The sequence below is a fragment of the Bufo gargarizans genome, chromosome 9 (assembly GCF_014858855.1).
Source record: "Bufo gargarizans isolate SCDJY-AF-19 chromosome 9, ASM1485885v1, whole genome shotgun sequence".
Lineage (NCBI taxonomy): Eukaryota > Metazoa > Chordata > Amphibia > Anura > Bufonidae > Bufo > Bufo gargarizans.
Window position 1 is genome coordinate 97633022 of NC_058088.1, and position 22621 is coordinate 97655642.

The following is a 22621-nucleotide window of genomic DNA, read 5'->3' on the forward strand; positions in this document are numbered from 1 at the left end:
GGGTGAACAACCCCTTTAATGTGGATCTAAAGTATGTGTCTTCACTTAAATTCTCTTGCCAGATCTGAGACTGGAAATAGAGTGATTTTTCTGCACATGGGATGGTACAGTTTCCAAGACAACCAAACAAGGCTCTGCTAGTATTGTGCACAGGTCATATTAGCTAATTCCAGTAAGATTCATACTCGCGCATGATACTGGCCTGGCATGGTGTATAGAGATGATAGAAGTTTTGAAAAATTAGATTCAACCGCTTCACTGAAGTTTAACAAGAAATTCAATTCATTATGAATTAATTTGCCACAAATTGCTATAAATCAGGTAGACTAATCATATTCTTTCCACTTGGTGCCCCAAACTCTGTGTGAAGGCTTGGAATGTTTACATGATGTGTTCAATAAAAACATGTAATTCTTTGTGTGTTATTAGTTTAAGCAGACTGTGATTGTCTATTGTTGTGACTTAGATGAAGATCAGATCACATTTTATGACCAATTTGTGCAGAAATCCATATCATTCCAAAGGGTTCACATACTTTTTCTTGCAACTGTATATAGAAGGAAGAAAAGCCCGTAGATTCTCCAGAATGGCTGTTGTAAGAGAATTCCACCCAAGGCAAGAGCCAAACCCAGGTAGTTCTCCAAGATCTGGTTAATTCATTCAACTTGCCCATTATGCTGAGGATGGAAACCAGAAGAGAAATCCAACTTGACCTTAAATAGCCCACAGAGCGCTCGCCAGAATTTGGAAGTGAATTGTACCCCTCGATCAGACACAATGTGCAGAGGTAGACCATGAAGGCTGAAAATGTGTTCTATAAACAGACTGGCCAATCGATTAGCGGAAGGCAATCCAGGAAGCGGAATAAAATGTGCCATCTTGGAAAATCTGTCTACCACTACCCAGATTACGGAACATCCAGCAGAGGACGGGAGATCTGTGATAAAGTCCATAGCAATGTGCTGCCAGGGGACTTTAGGAATGGGTAACGGTAGTAGCAAGCCCGTGGGTTTGGTTCGGGAAGCCTTGTTGCGGGCACAGGAAGTACAGGCAGACACAAACCCCGGACGTCTTTGGGTAGGGTCGGCCACCAATAGTGACGGGACAGCAAATCAAGGGTCTTAAGCACCCCAGGGTGACCAGCATACTTGGAGCAATGTCCCCAAGAAAGAATTTTCCTCCTCTTGGCCTGCGGAATGAAGATCTTCCCCAGAGGAATAGCTCTCACATGGACTGGCGCCACAGAAACCAGACAAGACAATTCTATGATATGTTGAGGTTCTTCAATCTGATCCGCTGGGTCAAAAGAACAGGAAAGTGCATCAGCCTTTACATTTTTATCAGCCGGTCGGAAATGCAGAAGAAAATTGAATCTGGCAAAGAAAAGTGCCCATCGAGTCTGACATGGATTTAGATGCTTTCCAGACTGTAGATATGTCAGATTCTTGTGATCAGTGTATATCGCCATAGGATGCAGAAGGTATCTCCACTCTTCTAAGGCCATCTTGATAGCCAGCAGCTCTCTATCGCCGATGGAATAGTTTTTTTCCGCAGAAGAGAAGAGCTTGGAGAAGAAACCACACGAGACAAATCTCCCTTTGGAGTTCTTCTGTAGCAGGAAGGCACCTGCTCCAATAGAGGAAGCATCCACTTCAAGGAAGAACTGTTTGGAGGTATCCGGATGACGGAGAACAGGAGAAGCGGCAAAGCAGTCTTTGAGATGCAGGAAAGCAGACTCAGCTTCAGGGGTCCACTTCTTTGCATCCACCCGTTTCTTCGTCAGAGCAGAAATAGGAGCTGTGAGGGAAGAGAAGTTTGGGATGAACTGTCTATAGAAGTTGGCAAACCCCAGGAACCTTTGAATGGCACGGAGACCTTGAGGACGAGGCCAGTTCAGGACGGCTGAGACCTTGTCGGGGTCGATGTGCAGACCAGAGTTGAAAACAATGTATCCTAGGAAGGGTAAGGTGGACTGCTTAAAGACACATTTTTCTAGCTTAGCGTACAGACCATTCTCCCTTAATCGCTGCAAAACCAGGCACAAATGCTTCCGGTGAGTGGTCAAGTCGGGAGAATAGATGAGAATATCATCGAGATACACCACTACACAGTTGTACAACAGGTCCCAGAAGATATCATTCACAAATTCTTGAAAAACTGCAGGAGGGTTGCATAGGCCGAACGGAAGACTAGGTACTCTTAGTGGCCATCACGGGTATTGAATGCCGTCTTCCACTCGTCGCTTTCACGGATTCGGATCAGGTTATACGCACCACGCAGGTCCAACTTACAAAACGTCCTCATATGCCACATATTGCGGAGGCAGACCAAACTGTTTCATAGGGACCGGACGAGGAGACGTTGGGCGAACCACCGACAGACAGGAAGAATGGCACTGAGGACCCAAATGGAGAATATCCCCAGTACTCCAGTCTAAGACAGGAGAATGCTGCTGTAGCCAGGGCAATCCCAGAAACACTGGGTCAGTGGAATCCGGCAAGACATAGAAAGATATTTCTTCAGAATGTAGCACCCCGACTTGGAGTTTAACAGGAGCAGTGATGAACTGAATAGGTCTGGGCAGGGGTTGTCCATTTACAATAGTTGCCACCAGAGGCTTCGCCAGACGAGTGGTGGATAACTGTCACTGGGTCACCAAGGCTTGATTAACAAAATTTCTGGCTGTGCTGGAATCCAGGAATGGCAGGTACATGATATACTGGTTTTCCCAGAGGACAAGACAAAAGGAACAAGAAGTTTGAGATAATTGTCTCTTTCACCTAGGGTCACTTCTCCCATAGAGCCTAGGCGCAGAAGTTTTCCGCCTTCTGGAGACAGGTACGAACAACGTGACATTTCCCCCACAGAAGAGGCACAAGTCTTCTGCTCGTCGCCGCTGGTGCTCCTGGTCAGAGAGCTTCAGGCGTTCCACCTGCATAGGCTCTTCAGGCATTTTAGATAGTCAGATCAGCAGCAGACCCTCACCCCTAATTTTTTAGATGGTCAGATCAGCAGCAGGCCCTAGCCCCTAATGTTTTAGAGGGTCAGCTCAGCAGTAGACCCTCACAACTAATTTTTTAGATGGTCAGATCAGCAGCAGACCCTCTTGCCTAATGTTTTAGAGGGTCACCAGCAGGCCCTTGCTCCTAATGTTTTTGAGGGTCACCAGCAGGCAATCAATCATAATTTTTCAAGAGTGTGTATGATGTGTATTATGTGTAATAAAGGGTGTATTGGAGTGCCGGTTTCTTGTAATTTTTGGCAGCCCTTTCACTTAGTGCATAGGCCTAATGAGTGTAGGAGCAGAGGAGAGAGGTCCTGTAACAGAGAATCTGGCTTCATGTCAGCAGAGAATTAGTCTGAATGTCATAGCAGAGAATCAGTCTTCACGTCACCCAACATTGGAACAGTCCATTGGCATATATTTAGGCCCCGGCACCCAGACAGAGGAGAGGTTCATTCAACTTTGGGTAGCCTCGCAAAATAATGGTAAAATGAAAATAAAAATAGGATTGAATGAGGAAGTGCCCTGGAGTACAATAATATATGGTTAAGGGGAGGTAGTTAATGTCTAATCTGGACAAGGGACGGACAGATCCTGTGGGATCCATGCCTGGTTCATTTTTATGAACGTCAGCTTGTCCACATTGGCTGTAGACAGGCGGCTGCGTTTGTCTGTAATGACGCCTCCTGCCGTGCTGAATACACGTTCAGACAAAACGCTGGCCGCCGGGCAGGCCAGCACCTCCAAGGCATAAAAGGCTAGCTCTGGCCACGTGGACAATTTAGAGACCCAGAAGTTGAATGGGGCCGAACCATCAGTCAGTACGTGGAGGGGTGTGCACACGTACTGTTCCACCATGTTAGTGAAATGTTGCCTCCTGCTAACACGTTGCGTATCAGGTGGTGGTGCAGTTAGCTGTGGCGTGTTGACAAAAGTTTTCCACATCTCTGCCATGCTAACCCTGCCCTCAGAGGAGCTGGCCGTGACACAGCTTCCTTGGCGACCTCTTGCTCCTCCTCTGCCTTGGCCTTGGGCTTCCACTTGTTCCCCTGTGACATTTGGGAATGCTCTCAGTAGCGCGTCTACCAAGGTGCGCTTGTACTCGCGCATCTTCCTATCACGCTCCAGTGCAGGAAGTAAGGTGGGCACATTGTCTTTGTACCAAGGATCCAGCAGGGTGGCAACCCAGTTGTCCGCACGCGTTAAAATGTGGGCAACTCTGCTGTCGTTGCGCAGGCACTGCAGCATGTAGTCGCTCATGTGTGCCAGGCTGCCCAGGGGTAAGGACAAGCTGTCCTCTGTGGGAGGCGTATCGTCATCGTCCTGCGTTTCCCCCCAGCCACGCACCAGTGATGGACCCGAGCTGCGTTGGGTGCCACCCCGCTGTGACCATGCTTCATCCTCATCCTCCTCCACCTCCTCCTCATCCTCGTCCTCCTCGTCCTCCAGTAGTGGGCCCTGGCTGGCCACCTTTGTACCTGGCCTCTGCTGTTGCAAAAAACCTCCCTCTGAGTCACTTCGAAGAGACTGGCCTGAAAGTGCTAAAAATGACCCCTCTTCCTCCTCCTCCTCCTCCTCCTGGGCCACCTCCTCTTCCATCATCGCCCTAAGTGTTTTCTCAAGGAGACATAGAAGTGGTATTGTAACGCTGATAACGGTGTCATCGCCACTGGCCATGTTGGTGGAGTACTCGAAACAGCGCAACAGGGCACACAGGTCTCGCATGGAGGCCCAGTCATTGGTGGTGAAGTGGTGCTGTTCTGTAGTGCGACTGACCCGTGCGTGCTGCAGCTGAAACTCCACTATGGCCTGCTGCTGCTCGCACAGTCTGTCCAGCATGTGCAAGGTGGAGTTCCACCTGGTGGGCACGTCGCATATGAGGCGGTGAGCGGGAAGGCCGAAGTTACGCTGTAGCGCAGACAGGCGAGCAGCGGCAGGATGTGAACGCCGGAAGCGCGAACAGACGGCCTGCACTTTATGCAGCAGCTCTGACATGTCGGGGTAGTTGTGAATGAACTTCTGCACCACCAAATTCAGCACATGCGCCAGGCAAGGGATGTGCGTCAAACCGGCTAGTCCCAGAGCTGCAACGAGATTTCGCCCATTATCGCACACCACCAGGCCGGGCTTGAGGCTCACCGGCAGCAACCACTCGTCGGTCTGTTGTTCTATACCACGCCACAACTCCTGTGCGGTGTGGGGCCTGTCCCCCAAACATATGAGTTTCAGAATGGCCTGCTGACATTTACCCCGGGCTGTGCTGAAGTTGGTGGTGAAGGTGTGTGGCTGACTGGATGAGCAGGTGGAAGAAGAGGAGGAGGAAGCCGAGAAGGAGGAGGTGGCAACAGGAGGCAAAGAATGTTGCGCTGCGATCCTTGGCGGCGGAAGGACGTGCGCCAAAGAGCTCTCCGCCTGGGGCCCAGCTGCCACTACATTTACCCAGTGTGCAGTTAGGGAGATATAGCGTCCCTGGCCGTGCTTACTGGTCCACGTATCTGTGGTTAGGTGGACCTTGCTACAGATGGCGTTGCGCAGTGCACACTTGATTTTATCGGATACTTGGTTGTGCAGGGAAGGCACGGCTCTCTTGGAGAAGTAGTGGCGGCTGGGAACAACATACTGTGGGACAGCAAGCGACATGAGCTGTTTGAAGCTGTCTGTGTCCACCAGCCTAAATAACAGCATTTCATAGGCCAGTAGTTTAGAAATGCTGGCATTCAGGGCCAGGGATCGAGGGTGGCTAGGTGGGAATTTACGCTTTCTCTCAAATGTTTGTGAGATGGAGAGCTGAACGCTGCCGTGTGACATGGTTGAGATGCTTGGTGACGGAGGTGGTGGTGGTGTTGGTGGTACATCCCCTGTTTGCTGGGCGGCAGGTGCCAACGTTCCTCCAGAGGCGGAGGAAGAGGCCGAGGCGACAGCAGCAGAAGAGGCCGAGGCGGCAGCAGCAGAAGAGGTAGCAGGGGGAGCCTGAGTGACTTCCTTGGTTTTAAGGTGTTTACTCCACTGCAGTTCATGCTTTACATGCAGGTGCCTGGTCATGCAGGTTGTGCTAAGGTTCAGAACGTTAATGCCTCGCTTCAGGCTCTGATGGCACAGCGTGCAAACCACTCGGGTCTTGTCGTCAGCACATTGTTTGAAGAAGTGCCATGCCAGGGAACTCCTTGAAGCTGCCTTTGGGGTGCTCGGTCCCAGATGGCGGCGGTCAGTAGCAGGCGGAGTCTTTTGGCGGCGGGTGTTCTGCTTTTGCCCACTGCTCCCTCTTTTGCTACGCTGTTGGCTCGGTCTCACCACTGCCTCTTCCTCCGAACTGTGAAAGTCAGTGGCACGACCTTCATTCCATGTGGGGTCTAGGACCTCATCGTCCCCTGCATTGTCTTCCACCCAGTCTTGATCCCTGACCTCCTGTTCAGTCTGCACACTGCAGAAAGACGCAGCAGTTGGCACCTGTGTTTCGTCATCATCAGAGACTTGCTGAGGTGGTATTCCCATGTCCTCATCATCAGGAAACATAAGTGGTTGTGCGTCAGTGCATTATATGTCTTCCACCGCTGGGGAAGGGCTAGGTGGATGCCCTTGGGAAACCCTGCCAGCAGAGTCTTCAAACAGCATAAGAGACTGCTGCATAACTTGAGGCTCAGACAGTTTCCCTGATATGCATGGGGGGGGGGGGGGGATGTGACAGACTGATGGGGTTGGTTTTCAGGCGCCATCTGTGCGCTTTCTGCAGAAGACTGGGTGGGAGATAATGTGAATGTGCTGGATCCACTGTCGGCCACCCAATTGACTAATGCCTGTACCTGCTCAGGCCTTACCATCCTTAGAACGGCATTGGGCCCCACCATATATCGCTGTAAATTCTGGCGGCTACTGGGACCTGAGGTAGTTGGTACACTAGGACGTGTGGATGTGGCAGAACGGCCACGTCCTCTCCCAGCACCAGAGGGTCCACTAACACCACCACGACCATGTCCACGTCCGCGTCCCTTACTAGATGTTTTCCTCATTGTTATCGTTCACCACAACAACAAAAATATTATTTGGCCCAATGTATTGAATTCAAATTCAGGCCTTTTTTTTACAGACACCTAACACTATCTGGCTATCTATTTAGGTACCGTATTACACTAATACAGGCACAGCAGTAACCACCGATTTAGCTGACTATGAATTTGAGGCCTAGTATTTAGGCGCTGGGTGACAGGTATACGCTTTACGGACAGAATTAGACTGGGATATGCACAGTAGCGTGTGTGTGAAGTTATTGAGAATGACCCTATCAGCACCTTGATTCTGATATACCCTTTTAGGGATGTATTTAAAGTAGGCCTGATACAGCAGAAACCACTAAATTAGGAAATTGCTAAATTGGGAATTGTATTTCAACCCAGAACAAAAACTGTGCTTTGACGGACACTAAATAACTTGACCAGCCACAGCAGTAACGACAGATTTAGCTGGATATAAATTTGAGGCCTAGTATTTAGGCGCTGGGTGACAGGTATAGGTTTACTGACAGAATTAAACTTGGAAATGCACAGTAGCGTGTGTGTGAAGTTATTCAGAATGACCCTATGTGCACCTTGAATCTAATATACCCTTTTAGGGGTAGATTTAAAATAGCTCTGATACAGCAGAAACCACTAAATTAGGAAATTGCTAAATTGGGAATTGTATTTCAACCCAGAACGAAAAATGTGCTTTGACGGACACTAAATAACTTGACCAGCCACAGCAGTAACGACAGATTTAGCTGGATATAAATTTGAGGCCTAGTATTTAGGCGCTGGGTGACAGGAATAGGTTTACTGACAGAATTAGACTTGGAAATGCACAGTAGCGTGAGTGTGAAGTTATTCAGAATGACCCTATGTGCACCTTGAATCTAATATACCCTTTTAGGGATAGATTTAAAATAGCTCTGACACAGCAGAAACCACTAAATTAGGAACTTGCTAAATTGGGAATTGTATTTCAACCCAGAACGAAAAATGTGCTTTGACGGACATTAAATAACTTGACCAGCCACAGCAGTAACGACAGATTTAGCAGGATATAAATTTGAGGCCTAGTATTTAGGCGCTGGGTGACAGATATAGGTTTACTGACAGAATTAGACTTGGAAATGCACAGTAGCGTGTGTGTGAAGTTATTCAGAATGACCCTATGTGCACCTTTAATCTAATATACCCTTTTAGGGATAGATTTAAAATAGCTCTGATACAGCAGAAACCACTAAATTAGGAAATTGCTAAATTGGGAATTGTATTTCAACCCAGAACGAAAAATGTGCTTTGACGGACACTAAATAACTTGACCAGCCACAGCAGTAACGACAGATTTAGCTGGATATAAATTTGAGGCCTAGTATTTAGGCGCTGGGTGACAGGTATAGGTTTACTGACAAAAATTTGTACGCGACGCGGAGGACTATCGCCTTGACAACGTGTATCGTTGGAAGAAGAATCCCCAGCACAATCCGTGGAACAACAGATACCAACAGTACTCCGGTTCATCATCCGACAGTGACCGATCAGGAAATTACAAACACCCAGCTCGTTTTTTAGGCAACCGACGGAGAGGACGGGGACCAGGACCAGGCGCACCAGGAGAGGCGGCAGGAGACAGTCAAGGAAATCAAGTACAGACCAGATTCGCAGGTAAGGAGAACAACTTAGTTGTAAATATCTCCTCTACCAATCTATCCCCCGCACAAACTCACATACTCCAAAAGGGACTATCCTTTTGCCCAACACCGAGCCTGAGCACATTTACCCTGGAACAGGAACTCCAGAGGTTCTACCGAACCTTAAGACTGAAGGCACACTTCAGCGAGGCGGAACCCGGACCATCCAATACCATGGAATCACCAGGGGCATTATCCCTGGAGACATTGGGCCTCAGGAATAAAAGCTCATTCATGCCACCCCGCAACAAACACCCGATAGAAACATACATTTCCTTTGCCCAAAAATCCATACAAGAAATCATAAAAGACCACAAACAAGGTCATTATAAACATACCAATAATTTGACAGCAGAAGAAAAGATGGCCCTAGATTCGCTACAAACACAGAGCGACATTATAATTAAACCAGCCGATAAAGGTGGTGCCCTTGTGGTGATGGACAAGATTAAATACATGCGTGAAATAAGGAGACAACTAGATGATGAAACAACATATGAAATCTTAAGACAGAACCCGACACCACAAATCCAGGAGTCCATCTCCAATATTCTAATCAGATATAATAATCTAGGGATAATTGATTCCAGGACCGTAACATTTCTCAGCAAACAAGATCCCATCATACCAGTGTTTTACACTTTACCCAAAATCCACAAAAATTTACAAGATCCCCCAGGTCGCCCTATTGTTGCCTCCACAGATTCCATATTTTCACCGTTGGCTATTTACTTAGAAAAGATTCTTACGCCCCTGATTAAAACGTCTAGATCATTCCTCCTTGATACAACAGATTTCATCTCCAAATTACAACAGATAGATAAACCACCTGGTTGCACATTAATCACTCTAGACGTGAACAGTCTGTATACATCTATTGAACACGAAAAGGGAATTCAGGCCACAGCCAGATTACTACATAATCACTCAAATCTGGAAACAACACAACAGAAATTCTGTATAGAATTACTAACAACTATACTGACCAAAAACTACTTCATGTTCGGGGACACATATTACGGCCAGAAAAAAGGTACCGCCATGGGGTCAAATGTGGCCCCGCCATATGCAAATGCGTATATGATAGCCTTTGAGGAAGATCATGTATATACTCATCCCTTGTTCAATCAATTTTCAATCACGTGGTTACGATTCATCGACGATATTTTTTGCATATGGGGGGGCCCCACAACCACTATTGACAAATTCGTGCAGGACCTTAACTCTATTTATCCAGAATTAGGATTCACCATACAGTCAAGCAAAGAAAAAATAAGTTTCCTAGACACAATAGTTAAACTTGACCTTACAGGCAACATAACATTGGATCTATACAATAAACCCACCGACCGCAATAGTCTTCTTCACTACAACAGTTGCCACCCTAGGGCCACCAAAAATTCTCTGCCCAAATCCCAGTTCATAAGAGTCAACCGTATTGTCACGGACACTGAAGTGAGGGAAACCAGACTGATGGAGATGACAGAGAAATTTCAGACAAGAGGGTACCCCCGAACACTCCTTAATTCGACATTAAACAACATTAGTGAAAAAGTTGAACCACGTCACAAGGAACCCAAAAGGCTAGCCTGCGTTACAACATACCACCCCTTGATACCTAAAATTCACCAAGCATTGAGAAAACACTGGCCACTACTCATAAAAGCATACCCCAACATTCCGGAATTCAGCGAACCTCCAATCACATGCTACAAGAGACCCCATAATGTCAAAGACAAACTGGTTAAGGCTGACATAGGTAGCCTCACTAGGCTGCCAAAACAAACTTTTCTGAGGAGTCAACGACAAGGAACATTTCCATGTTTACACTGCGCACAATGCTCGAGCGTCACTAGAGGCGAATACGTTACCCACCCAAGAACCGGACGACAATAACCGATTAAGGGATTTTTTACATGTGACTCGAGCTTTGTAGTTTATGTACTTAAATGCCCATGCGGACTTGCGTATGTGGGCGAGACAACCCAACATGTGCGCGATCGCGTAAGCAAACACAAATCCACAATTAGACTCGGACACACCCTGCTACCCGTCCCATACCATTTCAAAGAGAAAAATCATCAGGTATCACAATTACGGTTCCAGGTATTAGAACAGGTCGACTCTCCAAGACGCGGAGGAAACCGGATTCTACATTTAAAACAAAGAGAAGCGTATTGGATCCACACACTCGGGACTCTCACACCACATGGTCTCAATCGAGAATGTGATTTTTCTATTAATGTCTAATGTATCGAGCAATCTCTATATGTGATTAACAAATTCTTATTTTTCCCTACAGACCCGTTGATATTACGACCTGCGAGGGTGAGATAACACAAATCCCCCCCCCGCCCCCCTCCCCCCCTACTTCCCCCCCCCTACTTTTCCCCCCCCCTTTTCCTACCCCGTTTTTCCTCTTCCCTTCCTAATTCCTCCCCCCTCCCTCCCCCTCCTTAGACCTTCCCCATCCCTCTCTCCTGTTATCCATCCACCCCACCTAATTTCCATTACGTTAGGGACATTATAGATTTATTGTATAACTAGAGTTCTCTTTCATAAAATCAAGTTCAACAAAAGTATGCTCTGATAACATATATTATATGTATCCGATTTATTCTGGTACTATATATGGTGCTTTACTGTACATCCAAGTGCATCCTTTTTCCTCTCTGTTATGAATTTCATCCAGGTTCTACATTTAAATATATGGCTCTGCTACTTGAACACACAAGGATGCCTAACGCAGCCCCAGCGCACGGTATTTTACAATGTCACGCTGCATAAAACTCCTTTCCCCTGATTACCATAGAACTGCACGAGTGACACACAGGTGGAATGCAGGACAGTTCCGTCCTGCTCGCGCATGCGCACGGCAACCCAGCGAACGGCCAATCTGCGTGCTTGACACGCAAGTGGAACGCACGCACTCTCCAACGCGACCACATGACCGGATATGCCTCACAGTTCAGAGCGCAGCGGCGCGCACCCCCCGCGACTATAAAAGGCGCTAAATCGGCTCACACACTATACATCCGGCGCTTTACCCCTGATACACAGCATTTAAGGTAATGACCACAGATCAATTAGTTTGTTATTCGATAGAATGTTGCCTGCTTATATGTTCCTGATAAGACCTGTTTTTAGCTGCCTAAGAAATTCTTAGAAGATGCATATATGCTTACTCAATGGGATGGGGGGACGGCCGCCAGCCGCTCCAACTAGAGGACGAGCCTTGATTATAAATTTTATGCATCAGTGGGGCTGCCCAGTGATAGACACAGCACACGAACTTTATATACGTCTTCATAGTTTTATACAAATAGTCCATAAGACTCTTTTACCTCCTTCATGTATAATACCGGCATAGTAGTGTGAATGTGTCTCACATTGGGCAAAACCACCATGCATGCAATCAAGATACTGTGACGCACCACGTCCAATAATCCACTAACCAACAGTAGTATACTGAACTGCATGGATTCAAATTATAATCGCTGATACAATTATGTTTACTCACAAGGGACAACGAGCTGTCTATTGTTTTTATACTATATCCCTTGTAAATTATTTTCCCTTACGTTCAAATTGTAAATGTGTACATAGATATATATATATATATAAAAACATATTTTTCTCATGTAACGAAGGTACCAATGCATATACCATATGACTCATATAAATATGAATTATCTTTATAGATTTAGACCACTGAAGAAGGCCGTGAAAGGCCGAAACGTTTGGTCGTTCATCTATACCTTCACTTGTCACGAGGGTGTCAAGAGACACGCCTGACTCCGTTGTACCCGGGGTCAGGAGGTCGCAGCGGTTGGCTGCACGCTCTATGTCAGATAGGGAAGTTTCCTTATTGTAGCTTTCTGGGTTTGCTTTACAAACCCTTTTGGCTCACTCAGGGATCCGTAGCTCCTTCTCTCAGCTGTTCCTTGTCCAGCACTCCCAATCCTCCTTATATTCCCCTCTCACACTTCTCTGGTTGCCAGATATAGAGCTTCCTGCCTGGACATCTATTCTGACCCACTGGAGCTGTGTTGCTGCGTTCTCTGAGTGTTGCCTTAGAACGCTACCCTCCGGATCCCTGTTGGACCTTTGTGGACAATTGTTGCCGTCCACCTGGGTGTTTGTGTTTGTCTGTGTTTGTCTGTCCTCTCCCTGGTGTTTCCCTTTTAGTGCAGTGGTGAGGACTAGCGATCCCACCGGCCCGTTCATTATCTAGGGCTCATTTCAGGGAAAGCCAGGGTTTAGGCACGTGATCGCCGCACGGGTGAGGAACCCGTCTAGGGACGTCAGGGCAGGCAGGTGCCAGCTGCAAGGTGAGTTAGGGGTCACCACCTTTCCCTCTCCCTTGGGCAGGGCTTTCCCTGTTTTCCTCCCTGTGTGTGTTGCCGGTCATTACATTATATCTGGCCCTTATTTTTGTGTAGGTAAAAAAAAAAAAAATTTTACCTACTTAGAATCCAGTATGGATCCAATTGCTGCTCTGTCCGAACAATTTCATGGCCTGTCTTTGGAGGTGGCAGGATTGAAGGCGTCGGTCCTCCAGCAACAGCAGCAATTACAACAGACCGCAAGCCCAGCGGTTGCTACTGGTAACCAGGTTGTTGCGGAACCCAAGGTCCCTCTCCCTGACAGATTTTCTGGGGGAAGGGACAAGTTTTTGACTTTTCGTGAGGCCTGTAAACTATACTTTAAACTGCGTTCTTACTCCTCTGGTAATGAAGAACAGCGGGTGGGTGTTGTTATTTCCCTGCTAGAGGGGGACCCGCAGTCCTGGGCGTTCTCTTTACCTACTGATTCCCAGGCTCTTCGGTCAGTGGATGAGTTTTTCGGGGCCTTGGGTCTCATATATGACGACCCTGACCGAGTCGCACTGGCTGAATCAAAATTACGGAGACTCCTACAAGGAGAGCGGCCGGTAGAGGAGTATTGCTCTGACTTCCGTAGGTGGGCTACGGATACCCAATGGAACGACCCGGCTCTCAGGAGTCAGTTCTGCTCTGGGTTATCCGAAAGGGTTAAGGATGCGCTTGCATTGTATGAGACCCCCTTTTCCCTTGACGCAGTTATGTCCCTTTCTATCCGTATAGATAGACGCCTTAGGGACAGGTTGAAAAAACCAGAGCCATTGGTAACCCCTCCCAAGCAGCAGTTAGTCTGTACGGACTTAGACGAGCCTATGCAGCTAGGAGGAACTACTCGTCAGGTCCGTCCTCCTGAGGTTCGCCGTAGGCGTGGGGGTTGTTTTTTTTTGTGGGGAGAGGGGTCATTTCATTAATGTCTGTCCTTCTTTCCTCAGAAACAAAAAACCGTCGGAAAACTACTAACCCCAGGCTGTGTGGAGGATGTCAGCCGGGGGGTATACGTTTCCTCCATACGTACATCGCAATTTGTGTTGCCAGCGGTTATTGTTTTTGGTGATAAGACAGAGACTATTTCTTTCTTTCTAGACAGTGGAGCAGGGGTAAATTTGATAGATGCCCATTTTGCCCGCACTATGGGTTTGTCTCTCTGTACACTACGGAGACCTATTCCCATATTTGCTATTGATTCTGCTCCTCTGTCTCAGAGAAATCTCACCCACATGGTTCATAATTTACACCTTCGGGTAGGGGATCACCATAACGAGATGCTCTCATGTTTTGTTCTGGAGGGGCTTCCCGCTCCGGTAGTGCTGGGTCTTCCCTGGTTGGTAGCGCACAATCCAGTGGTGGATTGGCAGGCCAGGGAGATATTGGAGTGGAGTGAGCCGTGCAGAGAAAATTGCTTAAATAGCAATTGCTTAGTCGCCTCCATAGCTACCCTACCTACATTTGTTTCGGACTTTGAGGACGTTTTTTCTGAAAAGGGTTGTCAGAAGTTACCACCTCATCGTCCTTATGATTGCCCGGTTAACCTTATTCCCGGCGCAAAATTACCCAAGACCAGGTTATATAATCTTTCAGGTCCAGAGAGACAAGCCATGAAGGATTATATCTCCGAGAGTTTGGCTAAGGGACACATCAGACCCTCTTCTTCACCCGTGGCTGCAGGGTTTTTCTTCGTTAAAAAGAAAGATGGGGGCCTGCGTCCTTGCCTAGATTTTCGTGAATTAAATCGGATAACCATCCGAGACCCATACCCTCTTCCTCTCATTCCTGACCTGTTTAACCAGATTGCGGGTGCTAGGTGGTTCTCCAAACTCGATCTTAGGGGGGCCTACAATCTGATTCGTATTAAAGAGGGGGATGAGTGGAAAACAGCTTTTAACACCCCTGAGGGGCATTATGAAAATCTAGTTATGCCTTTCGGCCTGACCAATGCTCCTGCCTCTTTCAACATTTCGTTAATGAAATTTTTAGTCATCTAATCGGCAGGTTTGTGGTAATATACCTAGATGATATCTTAATTTATTCGTCTGATCTGAGAACACATGAGGAGCATGTCAGACAAGTACTACAGGTCCTACGGACGAATGAATTATATGCTAAAATTGAAAAATGTGTTTTTTCCGTTCAGGAGATACAATTCCTAGGTTATTATTTATCTGCGTCAGGTTTCCGTATGGATCCTAGGAAGGTCCAGGCAATTTTGGATTGGGATCTTCCTGAGAACCTCAAAGCACTACAACGGTTCTTGGGCTTCGCGAATTTCTATAGGAAATTCATTAAAAATTATTCGGTGATCGTAAAACCCCTTACTGACATGACTAGGAAGGGGACTGATTTTTCTAAATGGTCTGACGCCGCTAAAGTTGCTTTTTCCTCTCTAAAAGAGAGGTTTACCTCAGCACCTGTACTAGTCCAACCTGATGTCTCTCAGCCTTTTATTGTTGAAGTCGATGCATCAGAGGTGGGAGTGGGGGCTGTACTGTCTCAGGGTCCGTCTCCTGGCAAATGGCGTCCTTGTGCTTTCTTTTCTAAAAAACTATCTGCAGCAGAACAGAACTACGATATTGGCAATAGGGAACTGTTAGCTATTAAACTTGCGTTTGAGGAGTGGCGTCACTTTTTAGAGGGGGCAGTCCACCCCGTCACTGTGTTTACGGACCACAAAAATCTGCTGTACCTCGAATCAGCTAAGCGTCTCACCCCTAGACAGGCTAGGTGGTCGCTATTTTTTACCAGGTTTAACTTTGTGATTACCTATCGTCCTGGGGTAAAGAATACCAAGGCTGATGCACTATCTCGTTGTTTCCCTGGAGGGGGTACTGTGAGTGATCCGGTACCCATTCTACAAAGAGGAGTGGTTGTCTCTGCGGTACACTCTGCTTTGGAGGGGAAGGTGTTAGAGGCCCAGGGGGACGCCCCGGTCTCTTGCCCCTCAGAGAAATTGTTTGTACCGTTGAACCTACGTCTCGAATTATTAAAGGAACATCATAATTCAGCACTTGCTGGGCACCCGGGTAGTAAAGCAACCTTAGAGCTATTGTCTCGTCGTTTTTGGTGGCCAAGGTTGCGTCAGGATGTATTGGATTTTGTGTCTTCTTGTTCTACCTGTGCGCGCGCAAAAGTTTCACATACACGTCCTGCAGGGTCTCTATTACCACTCGTCATTCCCAATAGACCATGGACACATCTGTCTATGGATTTTATCACTGACTTACCTTTGTCTGCGGGTAAAACAGTGATTTTGGTAGTAGTGGACAGGTTTAGCAAAATGGCACACTTTATTGCGTTACCCGCACTACCTAATGCTAAAACTCTTGCTCAGGTATTCGTCAGTGAGATCGTGAAGCTTCACGGGGTCCCCTCCGATGTTGTTTCGGATCGGGGAACCCAGTTTATTTCTAATTTTTGGAAAGCTTTTTGTTCCCGTTTGGGGGTTCACTTGTCCTTTTCCTCAGCTTTCCATCCTCAGTCGAATGGACAGACTGAGCGTACCAACCAAAACCTGGAGACATATCTAAGATGTTTTGTGTCTGAAAACCAAGAGTTGTGGTCGTCATATTTACCGTTAGCTGAGTTTGCCATAAATAATCGCCGTCAGGAATCCACTGGCAAGTCACCATTTCTTGGTGCATATGGTTTTCATCCCCAATTCTGTACTTTCAAAGAGGGGGGGTCTTCTGGGGTTCCTGAAGAGGAACGGTTTTCGTCATCTCTTTCATCAGTATGGCAGAAGGTGCAAGCTAACCTGAAAAATATGGGAGGTAAATACAAATGCATGGCTGATAAGAGACGGTCGCCAGGTCCGGACCTAGGAGTGAATGACTATGTGTGGTTGTCTACTAGGAATATCAAGTTGAAGGTTCCCTCTTGGAAACTGGGTCCTAGGTTTATTGGTCCTTACAAGATTGTAGCCATCATCAACCCCGTGGCTTTTCGCCTGGAGTTACCTCAGACTTTTAAAATCCATAATGTCTTTCATAAGTCGTTACTCAAAAAATATGTTCCACCTCTAGAACCGTCACCGCTGCCACCCCCTCCTGTTGTCGTGGATGGTAGTTTGGAATTTCAGATATCCAAAATTATTGATTCTCGTCGGGTCCGCCGCTCTCTCCAATATCTGGTGCACTGGAGAGGTTACGGTCCCGAGGAAAGAATGTGGGTTCCTGCGTCTGAGGTAAACGCCGACAGGCTAGTTCAGATTTTTCATGCCTCTCATCCTGAGAGACCTGGTCCTGAGTGTCCGGAGGCCCCTCGTAGAGAGGGGGGTACTGTCACGAGGGTGTCAAGAGCCACACCTGACTCCGTTGTACCCGGGGTCAGGAGGTCGCAGCGGTTGGCTGCACGCTCTATGTCAGATAGGGAAGTTTCCTTATTGTAGCTTTCTGGGTTTGCTTTACAAACCCTTTTGGCTCACTCAGGGATCCGTAGCTCCTTCTCTCAGCTGTTCCTTGTCCAGCACTCCCAATCCTCCTTATATTCCCCTCTCACACTTCTCTGGTTGCCAGATATAGAGCTTCCTGCCTGGACATCTATTCTGACCCACTGGAGCTGTGTTGCTGCGTTCTCTGAGTGTTGCCTTAGAACGCTACCCTCCGGATCCCTGTTGGACCTTTGTGGACAATCCACTGGTGCCGTCCACCTGGGTGTTTGTGTTTGTCTGTCCTCTCCCTGGTGTTTCCCTTTTAGTGCAGTGGTGAGGACTAGCGATCCCACCGGCCCGTTCATTATCTAGGGCTCATTTCAGGGAAAGCCAGGGTTTAGGCACGTGATCGCCGCACGGGTGAGGAACCCGTCTAGGGACGTCAGGGCAGGCAGGTGCCAGCTGCAAGGTGAGTTAGGGGTCACCACCTTTCCCTCTCCCTTGGGCAGGGCTTTCCCTGTTTTCCTCCCTGTGTGTGTTGCCGGTCATTACATCACTGCTGTGAATATTGCACCGGAACTTTAACCATGTTTAAAAAAATGTGAAAAGATAAAAATGTGAAATTAAAACTTAATAGCATCAAGAAAAACTGTGTGCTGCAACTTCCTTACTATTATAGTGTGACTGAAGAAGTCCTTGCAAGCACCAGTGTACCATACAGGTGTGCGGTACTCCAAAACTCAACAACATTACTGACAGAATTAGACTTGGAAATGCACAGTAGCGTGTGTGTGAAGTTATTCAGAATGACCCTATGTGCACCTTGAATCTAATATACCCTTTTAGGGATAGATTTAAAATAGCTCTGATACAGCAGAAACCACTAAATTAGGAAATTGCTAAATTGGGAATTATATTTCAACCCAGAACAAAAAATGTGCTTTGACGGACATTAAATAACTTGACCAGCCACAGCAGTAACGACAGATTTAGCAGGATATAAATTTGAGGCCTAGTATTTAGGCGCTGGGTGACAGGTATAGGTTTACTGACAGAATTAGACTTGGAAATGCACAGTAGCGTGTGTGTGAAGTTATTCAGAATGACCCTATGTGCACCTTGAATCTAATATACCCTTTTAGGGATAGATTTAAAATAGCTCTGATACAGCAGAAACCACTAAATTAGGAAATTGCTAAATTGGGAATTGTATTTCAACCCAGAACAAAAACTGTGCTTTGACGGACACTAAATAACTTGACCAGCCACAGCAGTAACGACAGATTTAGCTGGATATAAATTTGAGGCCTAGTATTTAGGCGCTGGGTGACATGTATAGGTTTACTGACAGAATTAGACTTGGAAATGCACAGTAGCGTGTGTGTGTGAAGTTATTCAGAATGACCCTATGTGCACCTTGAATCTTATATACCCTTTTAGGGATAGATTTAAAATAGCTCTGATACAGCAGAAACCACTAAATTAGGAAATTGCTAAATTGGGAATTGTATTTCAACCCAGAATAACTTGACCAGCCACAGCAGTAACGACAGATTTAGCTGGATATAAATTTGAGGCCTAGTATTTAGGCGCTGGGTGACAGGTATAGGTTTACTGACAGAATTAGACTTGGAAATGCACAGTAGCGTGTGTGTGAAGTTATTCAGAATGACCCTATGTGCACCTTGAATCTTATATACCCTTTTAGGGATATATTTAAAATAGCTCTGATACAGCAGAAACCACTAAATTAGGAAATTGCTAAATTGGGAATTGTATTTCAACCCAGAACAAAAAATGTGCTTTGACGGACACTAAATAACTTGACCAGCCACAGCAGTATCAACAGATTTAGCTGGACCTAAATTTGAGGCCTATTATTTAGGCGCTGGGTGACAGGTATACGTTTACTGACAGAATTAGACTGGGATATGGCCAAAAAATAACCACACTATTGATGGTTAAATGCACTTGGTGTGACAGCTTGACCAACCACACTATTGAGGGTTAAATGCACTTGGTGACAGGCTCAGATTGCCCCTGATGTAGTATATGGCCAAAAAATAACCAGACTATTGATGGTTAAATTGTTGGTGTGACAGCTTGACCCTGATGTAGGATTTAGCCAAAAAACAACCACACCATTGAGGGTTAAATGCACTTGGTGGCAGCTTGCCCCTGATGTAGTATATGGCCAAAAAATAACCAGACTATTGATGGTTAAATGCACTTGGTGTGACAGCTTGACCCTGATGTAGGATTTAGCCAAAAAACAACCACACCATTGAGGGTTTAATGCACTTGGTGACAGCTTGCCCCTGATGTAGTATATGGCCAAAAAATAACCAGACTATTGATGGTTAAATGCACTTGGTGTGACAGCTTGACCCTGATGTAGGATTTAGCCAAAAAACAACCACACCATTGAGGGTTAAATGCACTTGGTGACAGGCTCAGCTTGCCCCTGATGTAGTATATGGCCAAAAAATAACCACACTATTGCTGGTTAAATGCACTTGGTGTGACAGCTTGACCCTGATGTAGGATTTAGCCAAAAAACAACCACACCATTGAGGGTTAAATGCACTTGGTGGCAGCTTGTGCTGGCGCACCACAAGACACAAAATGGCCGCCGATCACCCCAGAAAAAAGTGACTGAAAAACGCTCTGGGCAGCCTAAAAACAGTGAGCAATTCAATAGCAGCAGTTCAATCATCCACAGCTGTAGACCGATCACTGAATGAAGTCTTTTGGAGGAGTTAATCACTGTCTAATCTCGCCCTAACGTCGCAGCTGCAACCTCTCCCTATGCTGATCAGAGCAGAGTGACGGGCGGCGCTATGTGACTCCAGCTTAAATGGAGGCTGGGTCACATGGTGCTCTGGCCAATCACAGCCATGCCAATAGTAGGCATGGCTGTGACGGCCTCTTGGGGCAAGTAGTATGACGCTTGTTGATTGGCTGCTTTGCAGCCTTTCAAAAAGTGCCAAGAAAGCGACGAACACCGAACCTGAACCCGGACTTTTACGAAAATGTCCGGGTTCGGGTCCGTGTCACGACTATACAGTTCGGGTTCGCTCATCCCTAGTTGAGAACTAATTAAAAGGGACAGTGCTTGGACCAGAAAAACAGTTAGGTAGTGCATGGATACAGCTGTACAATTTACTGCTTGTGGTTTGGTTGGTATTTCACACCTTCCACACTACTAAGTAGGGTTGCCACCTTTTCTTCAAGCCAAACCCGAACACGGGTGGAACGCATCGGGACCAGAAGTTGCGTTCCACAGGCCGGAACTGGGTCCAGCTGTGGAGCGCAAGCTGTAACTGAGGAACGGGCCAAGCAGACAGGATATCAGAGAGGACAGTAGGGTAAAAGGAAACACAAGGAGGAACAATAGTAAAAGAAAACATTTAAAGGAGGGACGGAGCGCCGCCGCCCTGCGCTAGCAATTGTAGATACATGCACACATGACTGCCAGGTGGCAGAACTATAAGTCCCAGCAAGCCCCTAATAAATCACAGGGCAGGTAGCAGCCTCACAGATCCAACAGCACAAGTCGGCTACAATAACTTATTACAAAGAGGAAGTATACAGTATACTGCAGCATGAATTTCCGCCATTATTAGCGCTCTGTGGATGTCACACGCAATGAGCTCCATGCTCTGAATCCTGCACCTACCTGGCAGCCGCCTCCTCCGTGCTCTGCTCCGATCCGATGCCGAGTCTGCAGTTTGAATCCTGTGCCCGGGTCTGAGAAAGGCTTTTATCCGGGCACAGGATTAACAAACCCAGACTGTCCGGGTAGGCAACCCTACTACTAAGGGTACTTTCACACTTGCATTGTGAGGATCCGGCAGGCAGTTCCGATGCCGGAACTGTCTGCCGTATCCTGAAATCCGTATGCAAACGGATATAATTTGTAGATGGATCCGGATGCGGATCCGTCTGACAAATGCATTGAAATTCCGTATCCGCCTCTCCGGTGGCATCCGGAAAAATAGATCCAGTATTTTTTCTTTTGCATTTTTAAAGGTCTGCGCATGTGCAGACCAGGAAACCGGATCCAGTTTTCCGGAACACTGGGTAACGGATCCGGCATTAATACATTTCAATGGGAATTAATGCCGGATCCTGCATTCCGGCAAGTGTTCCAGAATTTAGGCAGGAGAAAATACTGCAGCATGCTGCAGTAGTTTCTCCGGCCAAATACCGTAAAGGGACTGAACTCAAGAAATTCTGATGCATACTGAACTGAATTTTTTCCATTCAGAATGCATTAGAATAAAACAAAAGCGTTTTTTCCCTGGTATTGAGCCCCTGTGACGGAATTCAATACCAGAAAATAATAACGCTAGTGTGAAAGTACCCTAAGACAGACCAGCCATTTGTTTTAGAACTGCACCCCACAGTTATGAATTGAAGATAAATATTAAGAGAACTTCCATGCCTTTGGCCATTTGAGAACATTGCTTGTATCTATAGAAAGAGACTCAGGGACCACCAAAGTAGCCACCACCTATACATAGCTTTGGGGAAAAGCCTACATTGTAATATATCTGAGAAATGTGCCTCTCATCTGTATTTATACTACACTACCCATCATCCACTTTGACATAAAAAATAGACTGTATTTTACTATAACCAAACAACTAACCAGTCGGTGCCTGTTGTTCTGCCTTGCATCCTGCTTCTCACCCAACACCAAGGGCAGCCCAGCCACCACCAGAAAGAAGACCCCAAAATCCAGTGTGTGCCCAGAGGTGAAGGGCTAGCATCCCTTCATCCTCTGCATGCGCTGTTGCCACTGCCACTACTCTCATCCTCCTCTCCAGCCCGAGATTCCGAATTTTGTTTGCAATCCAGGAATCCAGATTCCCACAGTGGGGTTCACTGAAATAGACTATTTTAGTTTTTTTTTCAGTGACCCATTTGTGAATCTGATGGTGGAGCAGACGAACCTGTACGTCCAACAGTTTGTTGCTCAGCACCCGGGCTCCTTTTTGGCAGCCGAGATGAGGACATTTTGGGGCTGCACATGGGTCTAGTGCAAAAACCCAGTGTCAGGCAATACTGGAGTGGGGACGTCCTCTACCAGACCCCACTCTACAGTATGGCCACGACACGTCCCCGGTTTGAGGCCATCCAGAAATGTCTGCATTATTCAGATAATGCAGCATGTCCCCCCG